General features: G+C 45.9%; 2 non-coding genes across 2 annotated transcripts; both read right to left on the bottom strand.

Moving 5' to 3' along the window:
* Positions 1 to 5,369: 5,369 nt before the first annotated feature.
* Positions 5,370 to 5,452, bottom strand: trnal-uaa (transfer RNA leucine (anticodon UAA)). Its single transcript has one exon. It is a non-coding gene; the product is annotated as a tRNA-Leu (tRNA).
* A 287-nt stretch (positions 5,453 to 5,739) lies between these two features.
* On the bottom strand, positions 5,740 to 5,822 carry trnal-uaa (transfer RNA leucine (anticodon UAA)). Its single transcript has one exon. It is a non-coding gene; the product is annotated as a tRNA-Leu (tRNA).
* Between the last annotated feature and the right edge of the window lie 697 nt (positions 5,823 to 6,519).

The following is a 6,519-nucleotide window of genomic DNA, read 5'->3' as shown; positions in this document are numbered from 1 at the left end:
AGCCCCCAGCAACTGCGTACGCTGACCCAGAGGGCGACCCCGCATACCATCGGGGAATCGGCCCTGGGTGAACTCGAACACCAGATGCAGGGTTTAATAAATCAGCCGGCTATGCATCTGGATGAAAAAGTGAAGAGATACAACCAATTGCTACAGAGGTATCTGAATCTAGCCCGAAAAGAGGAAAATCAGGGGCGAGAAATTGTCCTTACAGAGCGGAAAGAAAAAACGGACGAGGAGGAGGAGGAGGGGAGACAGCCTGACGGCGGCGGCGCGACTGGGGACAAATCTGTACAGGAAGTTATCCAGCAAGTGGCGCCTAGGGCTAGAAAGAACGTGGGGTACATCTTGCATAAACTGCTCGATTCCGACGGGGCTGTACGTTGGACCCAGTCGGGTGAACTCATCATCAGAGATAGACCCATTAAAGGTTCCCATATTTTAGATTTGATGAAAACTTTATCGCAGCCTAAATCCCACGCCGGCGGATATCCTAAAGGCTGGGAACCCTTTTTAAACGTGATATCAGAATTAAACATCCCCCTCACGAGCGTGGGTAACATCCAAGCCAGGAAAGCCCTAAGTCATCTTAAAGATTACGGCGGAAGGGATCCCCCGCCTCCCTCCTCCCCTCCTGTGAAACAGAACCTCGGGAGACGTAGAAAACGTATTGTTGACGACTCACCACCACCGCTTGAGGGAACCCCTCACACACCGCGCGATTCCTCCCCAGAATATCGTTTATGGCCTTTAAAGGGTACTCCTTATGCTCCGTGGATAGATTACAACGATTAAGTGTTTTATATACGTGTGTGAAAAAGAATTAAAACGCGTCGGTTAATAAAATGTAAAATTTATTGAATAAAGGGTGTCACGTTTTTATTTTTTCCCCAACATGAATCTAACAAGCATAACAATCTTTAAATAGTTTTAACGAACATACATTTTGCGGCTTTGAAAGTTTATCGGCATTAACACGGCTAATACACTTGTGATATTTCTTGATAAACTCGGATACTAGAGCGTCGTTTTTCCTCAAGTCGTCAGAGTACAACATCATAGTCTCTTGAAATGAAAGTCCCATGAAGCGCCGGTAGAGGAAAAAGGCGACGTGGGCCCCGCACGTGGAAGAAAAGTCATGTTGAACTTGACGCGTATTATACCTTATTTCGGTAGCGTGCCTCCCCAAGAAGCTCATAAAACTCTTTGGGTAGTAAGGGGAATCGGGGGGATAACCGTAAGAATCAAAGAAGGAGGCTTTGCCCTCTTGGGGCTCCAAAATTATCCCGATCCAGTGTTCACCCTCTCTATTCTGGTCATGCGTGTTTGCGACCAGAAAAGCGGGCCTGGTCTCTATGCGGGCGGGTAATAAATCGCTAGGCCACACGCCTCCAAAAGCATCCCCCAGCAGGGGCCGTAAAACGCATTCCAGCTGGTGAGTGTTCATGATGATGATGATGATTAAAAGTCCACCAGAACCTGTCTCTTGGCGTTTATTTCAATCACGCTGTCGAAGCAGGCGTAGACGATGAGACTCATGGTTCGAGGTAGCGGGGCTCTGAACCTTAAATCCAGACGGCACGTGCCGCTGATGGCGGGTGACAGGGCACCGCCGTCCAGCTCGTCGTCTCGGGAGAGATTGAGAGCAAATAGCGAGTATCCGTTTTCAAAATCCTCGCGGTTGATGCATAAGGGCGAATCCTTTAAATGCCTGTTTGTAGCCAGGAAAAGGTTGTAAAACTCTCTGACCGACTGCCTCGCTCTAAAATCGGGCTGGAACGGTTTGCTGGGTATGTGTCGCCCGTTGACTGAGAGGCTCAGAAATTCCAGGTCACAATGCTGAAACCTGAAGGGGTTTCTGTTTCGCGTGCCCACGAACGCGGCGTGGTCCACGATCCCCAAAACGATGTAGCGCGGTAAGTTGCCCAGGAAGAGGTTGTCCTGCGGGCAAACCCGCGATTGTGCGGGCAGCGTATAATTTTTAACGACTACCCTGCTTATAGGGTACAGGGCGTTTGCTTTCATGAGAGCGGCCGAGTGACCCAGTGACACCGCCGGGGAGACCTCCACTTTTTTCACAAACAGGCTGGCCCTCAGTATTTTCAGCTCGTAATCGGTGTCATTTCTACACATGAGACTAAAGTCGCTTTTAGCCTTTACAAACTTTAAGCGTATATCCACGTTGTTTAACAGCATTCGTTCGCTGAAAAAAATATCGGCGTGTATAGGACCCATCAGAGAAAACTCCTGAGAGTTTCTACAGAAGGCGGCTCGCTTCTGTAACCCCACGTTGGGGCCCTGCGCTGAGACGTCCACGCTATCCAAGTCGCCCCCGACGTCTTTGTACCAGAGCCCTGCCGAAAACTGACTCTCTAGCGTATCCGTAGAAAAATTGAGCAGGGTCTCTATGACTGACCTATAGGGGTGCGTGGCCGACGAAGAACTGATCAGGACGTCGTTCAGACTCACATCCAGCTGGGAGAATATGCCGTTTAGCGGGTACTGTATAATACCGCAGGGGTCGGCGTCAAGCAGGGGGGCTCCATCGGCCCTAACGATCTTGAGCCTTAGATATAGCAGTGTAGAGTTGAGGTCCACATAGAAATTGCCCGACCCCGGTATTAGGAAATCCAAAACATCCTGATCGGTAATGGAATTTAATGGGTTGATTTCTACATAATTGGTCTGATCTATGGATAATTGCGTCATAGGGGCCGCAAACAGGTCCAATTCAGATTTGGTACATTCAGCCGAGAGCCGGTGAGCTAGAGCCATTCTTGTTTACGCTGCGTTTTCTCTCTCTTAAAATATGTCCCCGGGGGGTTTCCTGTTTCTCTTGGCGGATGGAGACTTGGGAATCCTGACGCCTCTGCCAGATTTATTTTTCTTTTTTTTTTTATGACCTTGCAGCAGGGCTAGAGGTGCTTGGGCTCTCGTTCTACTACCCCTCCTCCTCCTCCGAGAGAGGAATAGCAGACCCGACCCTTCCTGCTTGGGGTCACCTGTGTTTGTAAAACGGCCGCTGACTACAGAGCTGACTAGATCCGATCCTATTCCTTTGACCGCCGATTTCAAATGAGGTTTCGCTATATCGACCCCACGCTTAAGAAAGGGTAAAACGAATCTAAAAGCCCTACTGAGCATGGACCCCAACCCACGCCCGTACATCACGGGGCTCCCCGCAAAACCGGGGAGCCCATGTCCCGCCTGACTGGTGTAATACGTAATAAATCTCTGTGGATTGTGGTAAGCCATTGTTTTCTTTTTTTTTTTAAACGGGGCGAAAGTGTAGCTTGACGATCGTTTTTCCGTAGGAGAAATTAATCAGAGTATTCTGATCGTTCTTTATCTCAATATGCAAATTCTGTAGGCTCTGCTTGTTCACCGGTACGTACTGCAGCTTGTGGAACGGCAAAGTGACTACGTCGCCGAACGCACCGTCTATTTTAACGGTTCTGAGGAGCGGGACTACAAATTCCCCCACGTGCTGCGGTTCCACGATGTTACAGTAGACGTACATATTGTAGAATCCCGCGTGAATGTCGCCCGGGTAGGGTGAGGTCGACCCGCTACCTCCTCCTAGGTTATACCACTGACCCGGCTCAAAGCCCAGCATGTAGGCCAGAGTAGGTTTAAATTGGATCTTGTATTTATGGTTTCCCGTCATATTAACCCTTCGTGTAATCTCGCTGTATGAGAAGGAAACTTCGGTACCTAATTTTTTTAACGTAGCGTTGATTTCTGTCACAATCTGTTTCAGAGATTCATAATAGCCCACTTTAATTTTCCGAGGAAAAAGGTAAGGTAGGTCCACTAAAGGATCGGCCGCTCTCTTTGCCTCCGCCTCCGTATCCCGCAATTCAAAAGTATTATCCGGGTGTGTAACATTTCGCCACGTGTAACAATACATGATTTCAGCCAGAGCTACTTCGTAAGGCCCCCGTAGCTCTATAGGTCGCGAGAGCATCACGGTGTAATCCGAACTCTGGTTATCGGGGAAGATGGAGAGACAAGAGTTTGACGGTAGCGTGAGGTAAAAAGAGGGGCGGGCGTCCATTTTCTTTTTTTTTCTTTTTTTTCTCTTTTTTAAAAAATTAAACCTGTATCAAGTCCGACCGCGGTATCCACGAATCGAACCTCGAGGGCCAACCCTGCCAATGTACTAAAATCCACTTTTTCCCCTTTCTGTCGGTCTTTGAGCCTATAACCTTCTCGACCTTGAACGCGCGTCTCGGAGATATTTTGACTTTCTGCAGCTCCGCTTCATAGAATGTTCCCTCGAGTATTTCACCGCTCACGTCCCTCAATTTATATACCGGTGGGGATCTGGGTACACGTTCGCATATGACAAAGTACTCGTCCGTAAATGTCTGCTCGTACTTTTTGTCAAATATCTGACTGTGCTTGGAGACTCTCACAGTGTCCCCTATGTTAAACTTAAAACGTGGCCGTGTGCTTTTTTTCTTCAGGGGACCGTATAGATTATCAAATACTAGATGAGCATTATCGGGCCTGACCTCGGCAGGTTTCATTTTAATAGCGCTGTGAAATGACTGGTTGTACCCCTTTATTAGATCGTCCAACACGTCCACATATCGCCGGGTGTTTTTAGCCGTAAAGTACCTGTACATCCTCTCTTTTAACGTTCGATTAAATCTCTCTACGATGGAAGCTTTAAGTTCACTAGCCGTAGTGAAATGGGTGATTTTATGAGTTTTTAAAAGTTTCTGAAAAGTCCCATTTAAAAACTCCTTACCGGCATCCGTCTGTAGCTTGAGGGGGACGCCCCCCTCGGTTAAAATAGAATCAAAGGCCTGGGTTACAGCCGCCCCAGTCTTGTTTCTTAACGCGCGAGCATAGGCTTTTTTAGAAAAAACATCAATCACCGTAAGGAGGTATTTTAACCCGTCGTTGTACGTGGCCAGCCCTTGCATGTCGCATAAATCGGCCTGCCACTGATACATGGCTCTCGGAACAAACACTCTGTTCCTGGGGAAATTCTTTTTAACCGGTTTATGTAAAGTATAACTGTCTTGCATAGACAGCCAGTCTCTGATGTCATCAGCAGCCACTTTTTTCCCCGTATCTTGCTGCACGGCTCTCTGCAGTCTGGAGACACCTCCGTATGACCCCGGTTGGCTGGGGTCATAGTACGAACTGCTCAAGACGCGAGCTGTAGTCTTGGCAACAGACATGCTTTTCACACACTGAGTGGGGGGAGAGCGGGGGTGCGGCGTTTTATAGCTGACTGTGGATGGGGGGTTGTTAGGAGACTGAGTGAACATCAGTGAAATTTTTGTGTGTTTTTTCTACATTTAACCCATATTGTGTAGTTTGTTTTTTAATTATTATTATTTTACAAAAGAGTTTAGCTGGGGTGGGGATCGAACCCACGCGGACATACGTCCATTGGATCTTAAGTCCAACGCCTTAACCACTCGGCCACCCTGCTCAGCATTTTTTACCTGTTATTTACAAAGACTATTACAACGGTATTCAAGTTTTATTTTTTTTATTTTTGCAATTAGTGAAAGATATATATATATATTTTTTAAAAAAGCTGGTATACAATTTGTGAAGGTTACATTTTCAAAATGCAGGTATACATTTAGTTACAGCCGTGACAGTTGTTGAGGTAAGAGACTGAGTGAACATCAGTGAAATTTTTGTGTGTTTTTTCTACATTTAACCCATATTGTGTAGTTTGTTTTTTAATTATTATTATTTTACAAAAGAGTTTAGCTGGGGTGGGGATCGAACCCACGCGGACATACGTCCATTGGATCTTAAGTCCAACGCCTTAACCACTCGGCCACCCTGCTCAGCATTTTTACCCATTATTTACAAAGACTATTACATTGGTATTCAAGTTTAAATTTTTTTTTATTTTTGCAATTAGTGAAAGATATATATATATATTTTAAAAAAGCTGGTATACAATTTGTGAAGGTTACATTTTCAAAATGCAGGTATACATTTAGTTACAGCCGTGACAGTTGTTGAGGTAGATTAGCGATGTCACATGCAGTAAAGTGGATATAGTGGCTTTTTCAACGATACATGTATGTAGAGTAGAAAGCATCTGATTAACATCGATAGGCTGCTTATCATGAAATTTAGAGGTGACTACATCTACTATTAAAGCGTAAAATACAAAAATGTGATTACAGTCAAATTCATTGTCAGGAATACAAGATAGACAAGCGCGTATGAGACTTTCGGGGGAATGTCTTTCTCCCTCTGACATCAGTTGAGTAAGTAAATCCATCCCCCGCTGATAATTTTCTCCGACTTGAGAAATCTCAAATAACACTCTATGAAAGCAGCAACAAGCATAATCATCCCGACAATCGCTTTTATCAATAGCACGCAACAATAGTGGACTAACTTTTTCTAAAAAAACATTTAACATAAACCGCCGTAAGGGTCTGCTGATACCGTTCCCCATCACAAGATGCTTTTTGTTTTAGTCTCGGGCCTCCCAACGAGTCAGAAATTCTTCTTCCAGGATCTGCTTAA

Source organism: Brienomyrus brachyistius, unplaced genomic scaffold, assembly GCF_023856365.1.
Source record: "Brienomyrus brachyistius isolate T26 unplaced genomic scaffold, BBRACH_0.4 scaffold48, whole genome shotgun sequence".
In the NCBI taxonomy this organism is placed as follows: domain Eukaryota; kingdom Metazoa; phylum Chordata; class Actinopteri; order Osteoglossiformes; family Mormyridae; genus Brienomyrus; species Brienomyrus brachyistius.
This window is presented reverse-complemented; position numbering and strand designations above follow the sequence as displayed.